The following is a 19,738-nucleotide window of genomic DNA, read 5'->3' as shown; positions in this document are numbered from 1 at the left end:
TTATTATTAATCTGTAGTGTGTAGCATTCACATTATAATCATTCTATAGTTTATCACATGGTCATTATTATCGTTCTTTGCCTTCTATGATAATGCAATAAGTGACATTATTATCCTTGTAGAATTCATCTCAATATTATTAGTTTCCTTCTGTCAAATTATTATTGTTATGATTGCCTCCAGAAGAATATTTTACACACAGTTCCTTGTGGAGGACCTCCTGAGTGATATCTATTGATATCTGTAGAAATGATTTCTTATTTATGATTGTACATCAGTTTTCTGCTTCTCTGGGGTTCATATTCACTCCGTATAGGTGAAGGATACCATTGCTGAACTCCCCCATGAAGTGAATAATACACCTGATGTATATTTTTGGTGTATTGAGGGTCGCAGCTTTATCATTCATTTAATGGGGATCCAATCGTGCAGGCTGTGGAGCGGAGTGATAGGATGTTCATTTCCATTGGTGTACAATAAAGCTGATTAAAGTGGTGTAATCACATGGTTGGTGTGGCTCTTCTTATGGCAATGGAACTTTTCTACCACATAGCTTGTTAGTAGATTTAAAGGAGATTGTAGTCCGATTGTATAACATCTTTAGACAAGCGGCACTGTGCAGAAAATCTGACAGAATCACAATGCTGGCCCTCTGCAGGTACCGCTGTCCAGGGGAAGAAGCAGCACATGAAGCCAACATAAATAGCAGGAGAAAGTAGAGTGATAATGAGACGGGGCTATCCTTGTGCTATTTCTCCTTTCACTGTTCAGTCACAGTGTACAAACAGATCCAGGATGACACAGAGGAAGTGGGTAGAGGATGCTGGCCATAGGACTGAGGACATCTAATGGCAGGGTAAACTCCTGATATGGAGGATAAATGTTCAGCAAATATTTTTTTTCCTTTGTAATGAGCAATTTATTTGTATTGTGTTATTTGGATCTGGAGTTCTGCCCAGGTCTTGGCTCGGAGCTCAGCTTTATTAAGTCAGGCCTCTGTGGCCTGTTGTCTGGCTCCTCTGTGCTGCCACATTTCATCATCGGCAGCTCTGCTCAGGAGACATTTCTGGGTGTTCTGATAGAATGAAATGTGCTGGACCTCATGTAGTGCCGCCAACATGAAGATAATGACACCCGGAATGCCTCACGCAGATTCTCGGGTTACGGCAGCATTGGAGTTCTGAAAGTCAAGATGTGTGATTTGCGTACAGAATGGGCCCCGGCTCCAGTCTTTCATCCTGACCCCCCCCCCCACCTTGTCCCGGCCCTCTCAGAAATGACTGTAATTATGTCTGCAAAGAGCCAGCAAGGTGACATCACATGAGCCGGAGTCAGGGCCGGAGCCCCATCTGTATAGTATGAAGCAACTCTGTATTCTCCGGGGTTCTTCCCACCATCCAACCCGATTACCTCGCCCTGTACTGGGCGGAGCCTACAACCAATATACAAGTTCTACATACATATCTTGTTGTTTGTTCTTGGAAGAGACGAACATATCAGCAGGAAAAATACCATACAAAAAGGTTTCCTGATCCACTGCCGGGGCCCTGACAATTCTGTATGGGGGACACATATACACCTTCCACAATTCACAACAATCCCTGGGACACAATGGGGTCACATGGGGCCCTACACACAGTCTCCCATGGTCAATATTTACAGGTATAGAATTTGGGGGTCACCAGGTAAGGAATCTTAGCATGCTTGTTATGTATATATAGAAATATTCCACTATGATGCACACTGACAGCACACAATGCTTTTGTAGAACGTTCATTGTGCTCCCCCTGTGCTGGCTGCTCATTGCAGAGGGCCGATAGCCTGACCCCAGGCCCGTTGCAGACAAGGCCACCATTACATTGCTAAGCAGGCATAACATCTGCTGGGTAATGATTGGGTGTGTGGGGAACATGGTAAAAGGTTCTGGTCACACTGCTAGCAATGAAAGAAATCAAGACGTCTCACTGGCCAAACACACACAGGGATATATCCGGTGGCACATACAAAATTGAGCTCAGTTTCCATTTATACATTATTCATTATGTTTATATTAGCACTTTGACTTAGTTTTCCCCCTTGCAGTACCTGTACAGCATAGATCAAACTGGAGAGGAAGAAACAGCACAAGAATCCAACCATATGTGCTGCAGTGCAATAAGCATGCCAATAGGAGGAAAGAGCACACAGAGCACCGACCTCATCACTCTGCTGCTTCGGAGACCTGCAACTGAAAGTGAAACTTCAGCAGAGACAAATTAGGTGTAGCAGAAGTGTGTAAATCTCAGAAGTGAATAGACAGACATTCACATGCCTTAGCAGGGAAAGCCATTGCTATTTATATGTTCATCAGTTTGTTTGGAACTCAGCTTGAAATATGGATGCTCCCTTCCTGGACACGGGGAGAGATTTTAGGAAATTCTCCATACACATAGAGACGACTTTGCTTGATATGCTCACAGAAGTGAATGGTATTTCTACCTCCCAGATCCCTGGCTGTCCAATCTCCATCACATGCAGGAGTATATTTGGGACATTTTCCTCAGCCAGGCTGCAGAATTTTCGGAAGGTCATTTCCCCCAGCAAAGTCCTCCTGTGTATGAGCCAGCACTGGGACAATTATTTATAGTGCTGTTATGTATTAATATCTCCTCAGAGAGATTTATTTTCTGCCTGTAGAAAGTCTAAATCCACACATTCACCCAGCAATGAACACACAATACAGCTGTGAGCCCCAGAAGAATGCTAATGGCATTGATTTGGCCCAGTCAGCAGGGAGCTCCCAGGTCTCTGTGTCATTGAATAAACTGTCATCAGCAGCAGCGGGAAGAAGACTGTCAGCTGTCTGAGCGGAGCTGATGAAAGTTCCTGTTTGCAGCCTGATTGGGCAGCTGCCATCCCTCTCCTCGCTCTGTCAATACTGTGCCCTTCGCCTGGACTGCTAACAGTCCCTGGGGGTATAACACCCAAGTCTTCAAAGTCACATGATGGGAATAAAAAAGATTTCCTGAAATGCAATAAAAATTCACCACATGATTCCCCATAACATGGGTGAATCTGTGTGAGCTGCCAATCACAGGACAATAGTGGGGTAAAACATCATGAAGATGATTGCAGCTGTATGGCACAGAGGAGACTCATATAGCAATCCGCCATGCAGATGGATATAGATTCCTTGTACAAAGTGATCCGGAGTCATTACCGACTGATTTTACACATATCTTACTAAATCCCAATCAAAACTAAATGTGCTGTCACTAGGTACTGGAATGTGGCAAATATCCGATTGCCTAGAACTGGAGACATCACTCAATCATTATGGCTGCAATTATGGCACAAATTACAAACAGGCCAAGAAATGCAAAGAGAACAGAACACCAATACTACCGATGGATCAACCAATTGTATGCTGACATCAGCAGCTTCAGCTCATTCACTAAGCTAAGTGAAGAATCCTTTGCAGGGAAATATTTTAGATTCCTATAGTAAATAAAAGCCATTCTATAAACCATTGGGACTTTTCATAAGTGGAAATAAAAATGCCAACTTAATAATGTTGCTGCATCGTGAAGGAGGGTTGTGAGGATCACATATATATTTATATGGAGATGTCCCCCACCTCACAAGACTACGTACATCTAGTTACCCCGTTACCATGATAATAAATATGGAGCTGCTACCCCTTGTGGATAGAATCGGAGTTCACACAAGATTTTGGGTGGTGTCTGTGGAGATTTGCCCCCAATAATGAGGTCAGGTACTGATGGTGGGGGATCTGCCCCCTATTGGTGAGGCTGGAAGAGCACAATTGTCTGCAATGTCTTTGTATAATGTCACTGGAGAGACTTGAACCCCATCACTCTGAGGACTGGGCCACATACCATTGTCTATAGGTAGATAAGATATTCAGGTGCCCCCTTAATATGTACCCCAGCAGCTGCTGCTCTCCATATCACAGACCTGGAAAGTGGAGTCACGTCTCCAGCATGTAAATGACTTTGTATTCTGCCTCACATCTGCACTTCTATTTTGTTTTTCAATTATTTTTTGTCTGATGTAAGCATAACAAAATCTCAGATAAGGCCAGAAAAAGTAATACCGTCTTCACACTTCAAACAGTTCGGGTTTATTTTAAAGACGTTTAGCTTTTCCATTAGTTGAATAAATAAGTTGTGCAGCAGCGACTGAGTCTGCAGGGGGCAGGCAGACCTTGGCGTGGCGCTTGTGTACTCTGATGGTTGGTTCACAAAGGTAAGTCATAAAATCCACAAGGGCCCCAAGCCTCAGCAGACGTGTGTGTGTTCCAGCTCTTCTCCACCATGAAAAGACGCTTTGTATGAGCGCTGTAAGAGATGCATGGACGGCCATGTTGGATGGGAGATAACACTGCCAGGATTGTGCAGTGACAGAACCAAGCTCCAGTGACAAGCAGCAGCCAAATCTATTAGCAGCTAAACCACAAGTTAAATCTCTCTAAATAAATTAAAAACGGGATGCCAGGCTCCATTCCAGGCCTACAAAGCCAGGGAGAGAATAAAGATAAATATATATCACACCCTATACAGTCCTTACAGAATACAGACCACCGATATCTACACCCAGATTACTATTATTATATATCACACCCTATACAGTCCACCTGTACTATATACACCCTGCACAGTCCACAGCCCACCTGTACTATATACACCCTGCACAGTCCATACAGAATACAGACCACCGATATCTACACCCATATTACTATTATTATATATCACACCCTTTACAGCCCACCTGTACTAATGTATTTAAAGGACACAGTTGTTTTGTAGATCTAACTATGATGGAAAGCCTTGTGATAATCCCATAGATTAGAGGACCATGATGTGATCACAGTGGCACTACAAGGACCAATATATAGTCTGATTTCTATATGTCAGGTCCAAGCCAATACTTTCCTCCACACCAGCCCTGAGGAAGGGGAGATTTGTTCAGTACCCAAAATGTGTTGGGGAAATCACACTGCAACCAATGCAGAAGGCAGTGGGCGGGTCTAGGTGTGGCCGGGCGCTGATTGACAGGCTGCAAGCATGAGAATCATCACTGACATTACGGATATCCACTACCCTGCAACATCATCCTATGTACCCAATGTAACAGCACAACCATCATAGGAGCGGGCCCTGAACTGAGGAGCAGTGCAGTATTGTAGTCATCTGATCACAGAAAGCTGCATTAGTTGGGCTTTGTGGTGTTTTAGGGACTTTGCAGGGAATTAGGAGAAAATTGTAAATGCAAATAGAACTTGTAAGTAGATGTTGCAGCACATATTAGTTTTGAAATGAGAGGCCATAATTGCACCTAGTCTTCTTATTACATGCAGCGGTGGCTGCACAGTGCCTAAAATACCTGACATTAGCGGCCTGCCAGAGATGAGGAGCGGGAAGCTTCGTCGGCCTCCCTGGGCTGTCACTGCTGGGGCTCATTAGCTGAGCTGTGGATGCTGTTTAGAAATCCATAAGGTGATTTCTGTTAATGAACAGTGCAAATGATTCGGCTAACTACCTAAAGATTAATAATAGATAGGAGTGCTGTAACAAACAAGTTTGGGTCCCTGGGGATGACTGGAGGAGAGGGAGTAATTGGATCAAGGAAGCGGCACAAAGCGTTTTCATTTCCACGCTTTTTTTGTGGTGTTAAGGCCTTTCTAAAGATCTCACCAAATATTCGGAGTGTTAGAAGTATCTGTCTTCAGCCCCTGCGGATGTGACCTTATCTGTACTTAATAATTAGTCATTATAAGAACTGGTGCAGAAATAAATGCCATTATTAGGTTTCCATGGCAATAGGTCCAGAAGCACCAGATTAACTAATAGTAATGCAACCCTTGAGGTGGTTTATTAACATGAACACGAGGGTACCAGCTCCATCATTTATGTGCAGATTAGAAATTATACCGAAACTCACTAAAACTCCATTTCTGGCACCATCAGCCTGACAAAAAGTCATTACCCTTAGCAACTCCCATCATGCAACAGGTGTAAGTTGCTTGTCCAGACGTCGGCCATCTTTGATGGATCTTCTGCAGAGATCTGAACTTCTCTGTACAGGCCTACTGGTAGTTGGGAACTAGGCAGTCGCTGAATGATAAATGCTGGTTGCTATGGGAAACTGCACAAAGCTTGGAAATGAAAGGGCTGTATAGGCTGCAAGGGTAAATACTCATTATACACCCAATATAACCAGATCTGCACCTATAAACACCCAATATATTCCCAATATAACCAGTTCTGCACCTTTATACACCCAATATATTCCCAATATAACCAGATCTGCACCTATATACACCCAATATAACCAGATCTGCACCTAAATACACCCAATATATTCCCTATGTATCCAGATCTGCACCTATATACACCCAAAATGTTCCCAAAATAAACAGATCTGCACCTATATACAGCCAATATATTCCTGATATAGCCCGATATGCACCTATATACACCTAACATATTCCCAATATAACCAGATCTGCAACTATATACACCCAATATAACCAGATCTGCACCTATATACACCCAATATATTCCTGATATAGCCTAATATGCACCTATGTACACCCAATATACCCAGATCTGCACCTATATACACCCAATATGTTCCCACAATAACCCGATCTGCACCCATATACACCCAATATATTCCCAATGTATCCAGTTCTGCACCTATATACACCCAATATATTCCCAATATAACTAGATCTGCACCTATATACACCCAATATAATATATTCCCAATATAACCAGATCTGCACCTATATACACCCAATATATTCCCAATGTATCCAGATCTGCACCTATATACACCCAATATATTCCCAATGTATCCAGATCTGCACCTATATACACCCAATATATTCCCAATATAACCAGATCTGCACCTATATACACCCAATATATTCCCAATATAACCAGATCTGCACCTATGTACACCCAATATATTCCCAAAATAACCAGATCTGCACCTATATACACCCAATATAGTCCCAAAATAACCAGATCTTCAACTATATACACCCAATATGTCCCAAAATAACCAGATCTGCACCTTATATACACCCAATATATTCCTGATATAGCCCGATATGCACCTATATACACCTAATATATTCCCAATATAACCAGATCTGCAACTATTTACACCCAATATACCCAGATCTGCACCTATATACACCCAATATAACCAGACCTGCACCTTTATACACCCAATTGATTCCTAATATAAGCAGATCTGCACCTATATACACCCAATATATTCCCAATGTATACAGATCTGCACCTATATACACCCAATATATTCCCAATGTATCCAGATCTGCACTGTATACACCAAATATATTCCTGATGTATCCAGATCTGAACCTTTATACACCCAATATATTCCTGTATATCCGGATCTGCACCTATATACACCCAATATATTCCCGTATATCCGGATCTGCACCTATATACACCCAATATATTCCCGATATATCCAGATCTCCACGTATATACACCCAATATATTCCTGATAAACCCGGATCTGAACCTTTATACACCCAATATATTCCCGTATAACCGGATCTGCACCTATATACACCCAATATATTCCCGATATATCCAGATCTCGACCTTTATACACCCAATATGTTCCCGATGTATGTGTTGACACAATCCACATTACCCTGCCAGGCTGCAATGAAAAAAAAAAGCTTTGTGAAGGTGGAAACAGAAAAACAAAAGGTAACATCTGCTGCAGGGTGCGCTGGCAGCGTCCTCTGGGAGCCGTCCCACCAAGTATTCATTAGACAAATACAGTTGGAAAAAATATGATATTTACAGCAAGTTTAGCTGTAATTAGAGCATTGTGCCGCCTCCTCCAGCAGATGGGCGCAGCGGTTATTTATAACAATTCTCTCATGTACAGCACACATGGCACGTCAGAGCTCAGAGAACAACCATCTATGGAGAATACAACAATCTGATTAAACAATCTCGGTTACCTGATCACTGCAGGTGTATGTGACCTCCTTCTGTAACCAGATCTGCACCTATATACACCCAATATATTCCCAATGTATCCAGATCTGCACTATATACACCCAATATATTCCTGATGTATCCAGATCTGCACCTATATACACCCAATATATTCCCAATGTATCCAGATCTGCACCTATATACACCCAATATATTCCTGATGTATCCAGATCTGCACCTATATACACCCAATATATTCCCAATATAACCAGATCTGCAACTATATACACCCAATATACTCCTCATGTATCCAGATCTGCACCTATATACACCCAATATATTCCTGATATATCTGGATCTGCACCCATATACAGCCAATATATTCCCAATATATCCAGATCTGCAACTACATACACCCAATATACTCCCAATAAAACCAAATCTGCAACTATATACACCCAATATATTCCCAATGTATCCAGATCTGCACCTATATACACCAATATAACCAGATCTGCACCTATATACACCCGATATATTCCCAATATAACCAGATCTGCATCTATATATACCCAATATATTCCCAGTGTATCCAGATCTGCACCTATATACACCCAATATATTCCCAATAAAACCAGATCAGCATCTATATACACCCAATATATTCCCGTATATCCCGATCTGCACCTATATAATCCCAATATATTCCCGATATATCTGGATCTGCACCTATATACACCCAATATATTCCCGATAAACCTGGATCTGAACCTTTATACACCCAATATATTCCCGTATATCCGGATCTGCACCTATATACACCCAATAATTCCCGATATATCCAAATCTCGACCTTTATACACCCAATATATTCCTGATAAACACGGATCTGAACCTTTATACACCCAATATGTTCCCGATGTATGTGTTGACACAATCCACATTACCCTGCCAGGCTGCAATGAAAAAAAAAGCTTTGTGAAGGTGGAAACAGAAAAACAAAAGGTAACATCTGCTGCAGGGTGCGCTGGCAGCATCCTCTGGGAGCCGTCCCACCAAGTATTCATTAGACAAATACAGTTGGAAAAAATATGATATTTACAGCAAGTTTAGCTGTAATTAGAGCGTTGTGCCGCCTCCTCCAGCAGATGGGCGCAGCGGTTATTTATAACAATTCTCTCATGTACAGCACACATGGCACGTCAGAGCTCAGAGAACAACCATCTATGGAGAATACAACAATCTGATTAAACAATCTCGGTTACCTGATCACTGCAGGTGTATGTGACCTCCTTCAAGCTGCTGTACAATTCCCATAGACTTGTACAGATACTCCAATGGCACCCACATATTACAATCCAAACCTTTAACAATCTGGACTACGAAAGTTTTCATGTGTGGGAAAAGATTCAGTTATTCAGTGATTTATGATCAACTTTTGAAACTCTGTAAAATGTATGTTGTAGGTTTGGGTTGAAGTGTTAGAACCCCTTTCAGGTATTTATATTGTGCCCCCATTTCCTGTCCTTGTGACCATGCTCCCCTCATAATGAGGATTGGAATTTATGATCTACAATAAAACAATAATTCGGGGAACTTTGGGTAATGGTAAAATACCTGATAATGACAAATATTGGAAATATTCCACTATGATGTAAAATATTTTATATTGATGTCAGATTGATGACCATATGGCCTGTAAACAAACTGTACCTTATTGGCTCCTGTCAGTGTACGAGGGGGTGCTAAGAAGTTCCTGGCTTTGCCCCCTTTCAGATGAAATAGAAAAATGAGAATGGGGTCATAATGCAGCCTAATATCTTAGTATGTAACTGTGCAAATATCAGGTCTTTGCGATTCTTAAATCTGAAAAATTTAGTGAGAAGCTGTGATGGCAGAGGCACAAGCCAGTTTCACGTCGTTGGAGTCACGAGCCGTCATGAAGTTCTTGTTTCTCAAGGGAAAGGAAGGACACTTCTCCCCCAGTGTTTTTGACATCTCAATGTAAATGTCTGCACCGAGTGCCTTGTTCTGTACACCAGTTATGTCCATTAAGAGGGTCTCTGGTCACCACCATTTCTCCTATAATCTGTACCCCTCTTTCATTCCTCACCTGTTCCCTGGCTGAATCTCTATAATATTTGTACACCCCCCCATACTATATACCCCCCCCCCTATATCCCACACCTTTCCCCAGGCTGTGTAATTGTGTCTAGCATGTCCTATAGGAATCTGCTGATAATAAACAAATAAAAGGCAGACGTGGACAAGTCGGGTGCAGGAATTGCAGAGGGAAATGAGTGTATGTGTGGATGGCGAGATATAGCGGCAGCTCACACTTCTGTCACAGCGTTCATTTTCTGATTGTATGCAGATGGCGGTGGCGAGCGTCAGACGGTTGGCAGGCAAGTAGTGACACAAGTCGTGCGCTGCACTCATTACAATCCGGAGAGAAGAGCGGGAGACAAGGTGTTACATGCTAATGACACCCTCACACTCCATGCTGACCTCCTCTTCCTGCACATACCAATTAATCTCATGTTGTCCCAAAGATTAGCTAATTAGCAGAGCAAGACTCCTCACCTGACACAGGTCAATTCTTCTGGCTGGATGGCGGTGTGACAAGGTCCCGGCGCAGGCTCGGATGCCCCAATCTGTGGAAAATTCAAACTGGTGTTAGAATCTGGTATAGAGGACTGCCCCCCAATAATATACAGGGGGGAAGAAGGGATGACAATCAGTACACATTCATATCATAGTAATGTCATCAATATAAATAATACATTATCTCCCGTGACCCCACCATGAAGGTTCTGCATACAATGAATATCTGATTGGCTGTCTCATCCCAGGACTGGAATTGTATTGGCGCTCAGATTCTCTGACCTCGGTTCAGATTTAATTAGGTGATTATAATGAAGGCCGACCCTCTGGAAACAGTGTGTGAGAGGGCATGATGATATGAACATGAATTGAGATAATAATTCACAGAGGGGACACACATGGGGAAATATAACACGGAGGTAATATAACACGGAATAGACACACATGGGGTAATATAACACGGAATAGAAACACATGGGGTAATATAACACGGAATAGAAACACATGAGGTAATATAACACGGAATAGACACACATGGGGTAATATAACATGGAATAGACACACATGGGGTAATATAACACGGAATAGACACACATAGGGTAATATAACACGGAATAGAAACACATGAGGGAATATAACACGGAAGGGATACACATGGGGTAATTTTATGCTGAATAGACACACATGGGGTTATATAACACGGAATAGACACACATGGGGTAATTTTATGCGGAATAGACACACATGAGGTAATATAACACGGAGGGGATATATATGGGGTAATATAACATGGAATAGACACACATAGGGTAATATAACACGGAATAGACACACATGGGGTAATATAACACGGAATAGACACACATAGGGTAATTTTATGCGGAATAGACACACATGAGGTAATATAACATGGAATAGACACACATGAGGTAATATAACATGGAATAGACACACATGAGGTAATATAACATGGAATAGACACACATGGGGTAATATAACACGGAATAGACACACATAGGGTAATTTTATGCGGAATAGACACACATAGGGTAATTTTATGCGGAATAGACACACATGGGGTTATATAACACGGAATAGACACACATGGGGTAATTTTATGCGGAATAGACACACATGAGGTAATATAACACAGGAGCCTTCCATAGACATCACATATGTCAGACCGGAACACACACTTCCCGCTTTCTATTCCCGCGGAATAGACACACATGAGGTAATATAACACAGGAGCCTTCCATAGACATCACATATGTCAGACCGGAACACACACTTCCCGCTTTCTATTCCCGCCAGTTTCCTCACACAGAAGCTCCGCCTCTTTTCTCCCTGTGCTCGGCAGACGCCCCGCCCCATCCAACCTGTGCTCACTGGAGGCCCCACCCCTTCCATCATGGCCTTGTTAGGGTTTCCTCTACGTTCAGTAAAGCCGCCCCTTTTTCCTCAGCAGAGGCCCCGCCCCCTTATCCTCAATGGAGGCCGCGCCCCTTTCACCTCAGTAGAGGCCCCGCCCCTGGTCTCGGTAGGTGTTGTGGCCCCAGGCGTGTGGCCATGTTTCCCGGGCCCTCGGCTCTCCTCGCACCGAGTACAGTCACCTGACCGCCTCCTCTGCGCTCCTCCTGGGCGGGGTGAATGACTGAATTGTCTGGAGGTCAGTCGGCTCCTTCATTGACAGTAAGTAGATCGTAGTGGGGTTTACATTTTGGGGTGTTATGGGGCAGATTTCCATCGGTGACTCCTTTGGGGTGATTTCCCCTCACTTCTGGTCTGCAGATCTGGCTGTCAGATAAAAGATTCACCCTCCATTTGATGGATTGTATTCATAAAGCAGTGAATGTGACACAGTGACACCCCGGGGTACTAATGGGGACACGGCCACCCTGTAACAGGAAGTGCTATTACAAGGAGCTTCATGGCAGGATCCTCAGGGATGATTGTAATGATTTATTTTGACAATAATAGGAGAATTAGAATAAATGTATCACTGTCAGCCAGCCAATCATTCTGTAGTCACCCTACCAAGGGACAGTGGGGTGTTTGGGGGTAAAAGGAGAATTACTGACCTGTGGGAGCCCTCAGTGCTGCTCAGAGGCCACAATGAACATGACAGGTCATCATTCTCCTGTGTGGGGGAAGCCTGGGATTGGTCAGTCCCCCTGTGCCCCGTCCAATACTCATCATTCTCTTGTGTGGGGGAAGCCTCTGATTGGTCAGTCCCCCTGTGCCCCGCCCANTACTCATCATTCTCTTGTGTGGGGGAAGCCTCTGATTGGTCAGTCCCTCTGTGCCCCGCCCAATACTCATCATTCTCCTGTTTGGTTAAAGCCTGTGATTGGTTCCTCTCTGCTCGGTCCAGTACTCTTTCATCCTGTGATTGGCGGTCGGTTCCTCCTCACCCCATTGGTGGGTTCCCCCAGCTGTCTATAGGTGCTCTGTATCCTGGGAGGTGACCTGGAATCCCAGCTGCCATTAAAGGGCTGAGAGGTGGCAGGGTCCATGCGGGGCCCCTTGTGATCAGTGTGTTGTAGGGCCAACATTCAGCGTGTATTTAAAACATCTGCTGGTGACATTTTCCAGGCTTATTAGCACTCCATCAAATTAGGGAAATGGCTGTAAATGCGGCTCCCTCGAGTGTCAAATATGTTTTTCTTCTAAATATTGGCTGATCCCCCCACGCATTAATGAAGATGGATCAGGGCCAAGGAAATATTCAAATGTAATGGCCGCCTGTCTGCAATATGAGGCCTGAGAGGTGCTGGGTAACCCTTCTTCCGGGGGGGAGCCTGCATGACAACACACAGAGGGGTCCTGGTATGTGGGGTACAGGGGCCCGCACCTAATTAGCATTGGCCATACGTGTCAGTATGTAGTACACGTGTGCGGTACATGTGTCAGGTGACCAATGCCGGGCTCCATGTACACTGCGTGTAGCCGTTGTGTTTGGTTGGGTCGCTTCCGGTCCTCTCATTGATGGGCCCTCAGTCCCTGACCCCATTGGTGCCCTGCCGGGGTCATGCAAAGGATTCTGGGTGACTGTGTGCAAGGTTTAGGGGCCACCTCAGGCATGGACGGAGCAGCCATCATCCCGGGGTCGCATATGGATGCCTCACTATGGCACCGGACCCCACACCTGCAGGGGGCATGTACCCTGCGATGCCCAGGGGAACACCAATACCCAAATTTAGTGTCAAGTCTTCATTTATAGATGCCTCTGGGGTAAGTGGGGCCCCAGCTACACAAGCATTGAATCCGATGGAAGAAGTTTGGAGGAACACCGGGGACATACAGCAAGGAGGGCAATGGTGTCACACCAAACTGTGACTGCAGGTCAGAGGGCAAATCCCGGGTCAGACATGGGAAAGTAACAGGCCAGACGGGGCATCAATGGGGAAGAGAGAGTTTGACCCAGACAGTAACCTATCCCAAGGTGAAATGGAGCATAAGGAAATATCTAGAAATGTGGCCTGCAGCATTTACACAATCATCAGCGCTATCACCTGAAGGCTTCTATGTGGCCCCTGTTCATTCTGGGTCAGAGGTCAGTGTCATGAGGGGGCAAACCACCCTGCCCTGTGGTAAGCACTATTGGAGGCCATATTGACCCTGTGTGCACACAAAGCCTCCAATCAGAGCAGCCAGGAGGAAGATGCAATGGGCACAGAGCCTGCACACCCCCCGGGGCCTATAGGGGCCAATAAAAGGCAAATAAGGACGGACATTTCAATGGTTTTCACACAAGATTCACTGATTTCCATCGTCTTATTACAGTTGCATTGTGGTTGCCTGGAATGGAAGTTATTAGGTGAGATAAATGAGTGTGGGGCACCCATGGGTGACAATTAGAGTCCTCATTATTGCCATTCCCCAGCCACTTAGCTCGGAGGAGTCCGGAGGGAGCCGCTGTGTGCTCATTGAACCTGGCAAACCACCAAAAGTGTTGGGGGATAATACGCTGCTTGTCCGGGGGGGTCTGACAGGGGCCCCATAGATTAGGGTCCTTCACACACCAACATACCTTTCCCTGATTGGAAGGATGGGAGATTTTATCTGAAAAATAACCTCAGGTCCGGCTGGATCACCGTGCACTCAGCGGATCCCTGGCTGGATTTCTCTGCAGGGGAACTGATCACCATCCGTGTTTAATAAAATCCTGCACCCAGTGATGGCTTCTAACGCTCTATTACTTATCAGTACATTCATAGATTGAGGTTCATTCACAACGTTCACTTTACCATAATTCATTTATTGATTCCCCCAGTGCACAGCACAACACGCATGTATGTTGTATGTTCTATATGAGATCTCTGCACTGGGTGCCGAACAATGAAGTGCGGCTCCATTACCGTGTACGGTGACAACGCAAAGTGTGCAGTACCACAATGCATGCCGTATCACATGGAATCCACCATTATAAATCCTCCATTGGGATTGGCTGCCTTGTATAGAACATGTGATAACGTTTTGTCAGCACACGGAAGTGATGTCACACATAACATGGAGGAGGATTGCGCTGCCATTCCATGTCAGGGACCTCCAGGAGTGGAGTACAGAGTATACGGAGCTCACATATACCGTCATGTGTCCGTCCCATATCTATAAGGAGGAAATGATAACCTTCTGTGTGATCAATGGGAACTGATATTGTGGTTGCTGGATATTCCGGGTCCCCGGTGCCTGCTGGGGCCCTCATTGAAAGGCCATCATAATACGTCTGGTGTGGAGGTGTCCCCTTGTCAGGAAATGTAACCTTTGATGTTGTCACTCTTCAGCTTTGAGTGGCAGCGTTATGAATGTTTACTATGAGAGGAAGTGATAAGTATCAGCAGTCATTATTCCTATGAATGGGGTCACTCCTCGTCCATTATTCCTATACAGTATTTATATAGCGACAACATATTACGCAGCGTTGTACAAAGTCCATAGTCATGCAGCTAGCTGTCCCTCAAAGGAGCTCACAATCTAATCTCCCCCCATGACTATGGACTTTATACAGCGCTGCGTAATATGTCAGCGCTATCTATGTAATATTAGGCACACATTGCTCATATTCTATAAAGACTGAAATCCATCTGACAGAATAGAAGTGAATGGTGGAAATTGCTGCGTGTATGGCCAGGATGAGACGCATACAAACCGCAGAATAAGAACCATAGAGAACGGTGTGATTTGTATTCTCGCTGTCACCAATACAAGACAAGTGTGAATAGAAGTGAAGGACACTGCCATATCACTGCTGTGATCAGCCATCAGACAATGATAATAGTGTGATGAGGACCTGTCACACGCAGCTCGGCTATTCTCTGTGCCGGATACACCCGATTCTTCCCAACCTCCGGCCATGATCGCTATCAGCCTGACATCAAACACTCATTTGACACCTTGTTAAATAGCGGATCGGAGCTTTTCCTCTGATGACTACATGAGGCAGTACTCTGATATGGAGAGGCTGCAGGTCTTAGCAAGTGAATGTGTTTGAAGGACATTCATCCTGTGTGAACTCAGCACATTGAGGAGATTGGTTAGAGAGCGGAGGAATCTACAGAAGCAGATTCCCAGATATTGGGGATTAGACTCAATCACAATCTGAGCGTAGATTTGTACCTCAGGGTATAAAGTCACCAGACAGGCCTGAAAATGTCGGAGGGTTGGGGGCTTTCCAAAGAATAACCCAGAAAATTCTGCAGATCTAAGATGTGCAGAGTGTAGGGAGCTGACAGATTAGAAGTATAAAGGGGGGTCACATTTGTGATTGTAGGGATGCAAGGGGACCAAAATGTACAAAGTACCAGACCATAGGACTGATGATAGGAAGGGACCATGGAGAAAGGGAAGGGTTTGGGGGGGTACAGACACACGCAGCAGACATGGAGCCCAGCACCGCACTGGATGAAAGTTGCAAAGTTGTGAGAGGAGCTCACACTCTAATGTCCCTACCAATCATATGTCATTATTACAGTCTAAGGTCAATTTGGGGAAGCCAATTAACATAACTGCATGTTTGTGGAATGTGGGAGGACACCGGAGAACCCAGAGGAACCAATGCAGGCACGGGGGAACCTGCAAACTCCTTACAGTTAGCGTCCTGGCGCTGCTAAGGCCGGAGTGCCGCATCCAATTGCGTCCTGTATTTTGTGACATTATAGAACCAGCCTGGTACAATACAGATAGCACTGATGTATTGTATACATTATATAGGATATATCGGATATGTAAATATATATATGAAGAGAAAAATGAAACAGAAAATATTATTTTTTAGAAAACTATCAAACTTCTGTATGTGGGTATTTCTGAACTAAAGGGAAAACTAAATAACACATAAACCAAACAAACATAGCTAAACTACTCAAACAGAACAAAACATCAGTAATAACAGAAACAAAGCGGGTTTCAATGATAAATTAGGAAAGTATGGCTTCTTATTTCTTCCCTTTCTTACATAGATAAATAAAATGTTAGCGATACAAAAGTCTTGTCTCCTCTCCGCACACCACACACACTGCGCAGCCAACTGGTGGGGTTCAACCCAGAATTTGTTATAATCTGGGTGAGAAGAAGCTCGAGGTGGTTGGCAGCCCCGGTATTGTGACCCAAATGTTCAGTAACCACCCAAAAACAGCCGAGTGCTGCTCCCAACTAAACGGGAGAACAGGCGTGTGCCATACCAAGATTCCCCCATTCTTGTGAATGCCAGGAATATTAACTTCCCAATAAGTGAAATGGACGATCAGTTCAGGAAGAGTTTAGGCCGGATGGTTTGTAAGTTTACAAACACAACATCCCCATTAGATAAGTTTGGTAATAAATTCCCCTATATTCCCCCAAATCTTAAATGTAACGGGGGGGGGGAGGGGGTCATCAGTTCTTTCTGAACAATGCAATATCAGATTTTATATTTATTTATGTAGATTAGGAAACTGACCAAAACTCCTGACAGCATACAGGATCAGTCCGCCCCCCCTACTTTGTGTTACTTTCTTATAGTGCTCAGAGAATTGTGTGAGACACAAAAAGTTTTATCAAGGTGCCGTATGGTGGAAGGTACAGGTAATTCATGCAAGCCATACACTATGAGATATATCAGATGACTGATTAGGTGTAAATGATTAAAACTGATATTTAGGAAGAACGTCAATGAAAACTGTTTTTGTCAGTTGGATACAGTAAGTTTTATGTTCTATTGTGCCCTAAAAGATGTTTCTTACAGTTTGTGATCCGGAAGATCTTTATTGAAGAAAAGGTCAGCTCAGCATAGGATCCTGGAATACCCGGTACATCCCGGCGTGTCCTGAATGAACTCCATCATCCCAGCCATCCCAGCCAAGAAGAACAAAACAAGGAAGAGGAGGAGGATGGCAGCGCCGGTTACAGAATGGGGACAGGTGGGTGTATTTATGTAATATCAGGTATTTAAGGTTTAGTTGCAGAAGATACATCACTTGTCTGGTCACAATTTATTGTTCCCAGAGTTTGGTACCCCTTTAGGAAATTGGTGTTTGTTCACTTCCTGTGCCTAGGCACTCCTGTTTTGTATCCCCATAGCTGTATATCAGGTGACTTCCTGTTCTGTACCCTCATAGCTATATATCTGCAGGGTGGGGTCATGTAAGGCTCTGCTCCCTCTGTTGGTGTCCCCAGATTTGGTGTCACCACTTTGCTGCTCTCTGTTCTCCTTGCTGGAGGGGAAGCTGTAGCTGAGGCCCTGCAGAGTGAGGATCTCCCTGCTCCCTCCATTTTGTGATCTGAGCTTCCCACCTCCTCTATTATTACCCCACCAGTCATCAGGGGGCAGCTCTGACATGAGGGGGCAAATCCCCATCCATACCATGATGATGGCACCCGTACAGTGACACAGAATAAAGCGTGAGGATTAGCGAGAGCACATGCAATACTGGTGACTATTCCTCTTGTACAGTACAGGTCCTCTTTAATACATGCTGATATGTATGACCTGGTTGTGTAATATAGCAGATTGCTTCACCCTGATCTTTCTGTGTACATACGGCGTGTGTCCCAATAGAACATTTCCTACAGCTCTTGTGTAATGGAGAATTGGCAGAGGGGGTGCTAATTACTGACTGAAGGCTTCTGCAGCATCCAACAGTGACACCCTGAGTAACTGTAAAATATTACTTCCAGCAATAGATAATCTGATGGATCCTCTACATTGCCCCTGTCATTCTCATCCTCTCTTTATCTTTCCTGATGCCGCCTCCGCAGCCACCGTACCAGGTTATTCCTGCAGCCAGCACAATCCCGGATAAGTATTAGTGGATACACACCATTGGTTTGAAAAATTGTTCTTAATAAAAGCCGTCCTCCCCCTCTGAGCATTCCCGAGACCTCGATTACCGAATCTCAGCCTCTTCTAGATGAGGTAGGTGCGCTCTCAGCCTCAGTTCTGGGCCCCTCCAGTCCTAATTTCCAGGCCACATCCAGTATTACCAGAGGATGGAAAATACACAAATATGTCTATAAAAGTTCTCAGACGGTTTGAACCTATTTTATAATGTGTTTCCATTTGTTAGGATATTGCTCTCTGTTATTAGATCACATGGAGGTGATTGTCAGTTTCCAGGTCCCAGAATAAAGCCCAGCACATGACATGACATGACAGCTTCTCCTGATTGGCTGACATTGTTCCCAGTAACAGGGCCACCGAAAACCCTCTGATGGCACCGCCATATCTGTACCAGGGAGTTGGTTGGTGGGATTGTGGCAGCCTCATCGGGCTGCCATCTTGTGTCTGTGGGTAACATACGGGGGGACACCTCGGCCTCCTGCAATATCTCCTGCAGGTCAGGTGTCCGCAGGAAGGTTTGTATGTCATAGACCCATCATATAATGTCTGGGGGGTTCTTAGTAACCTAATATTAGGATTATTTTTAACTGACCAATTACATTATGAAGAATATCAACCCAAACAACTCATCAGACCGATCTTTATATCCCTGATGTCATTGATATTCATTTTTATTTATTCGTCCTCACTCTGCAGTGATAAGGAAAAAATGCGATTTCCACCCATACTAAGCTGGATATAATATGGATCCATAGATGTGCACCCTGTACACAGAAATCTCATCAATTATGGAGGAACTGACAGCCAGGCACAGCCCTGC

At 44.3% G+C, this 19,738-nt stretch overlaps 1 long non-coding RNA gene across 1 annotated transcript in view; it reads left to right on the top strand.

The window, feature by feature from the left end:
- The first annotated feature begins 12,130 nt into the window (after positions 1–12,130).
- Positions 12,131–19,738, top strand: part of LOC140339674 (uncharacterized) — a 16,363-nt gene continuing 8,755 nt past the window's right edge. Inside the window, exons 1-2 of the long non-coding RNA XR_011922506.1 lie at positions 12,131–12,290; positions 17,824–17,998. This is a non-coding gene — a long non-coding RNA (uncharacterized lncRNA). The remainder of the gene's footprint in view (positions 12,291–17,823; positions 17,999–19,738) is intronic.

Source organism: Pyxicephalus adspersus, chromosome 10 (assembly GCF_032062135.1).
Source record: "Pyxicephalus adspersus chromosome 10, UCB_Pads_2.0, whole genome shotgun sequence".
In the NCBI taxonomy this organism is placed as follows: domain Eukaryota; kingdom Metazoa; phylum Chordata; class Amphibia; order Anura; family Pyxicephalidae; genus Pyxicephalus; species Pyxicephalus adspersus.
The sequence above is the reverse complement of the archived record's forward strand: the minus strand, read 5'-3'. Positions and strand labels throughout refer to the sequence as shown.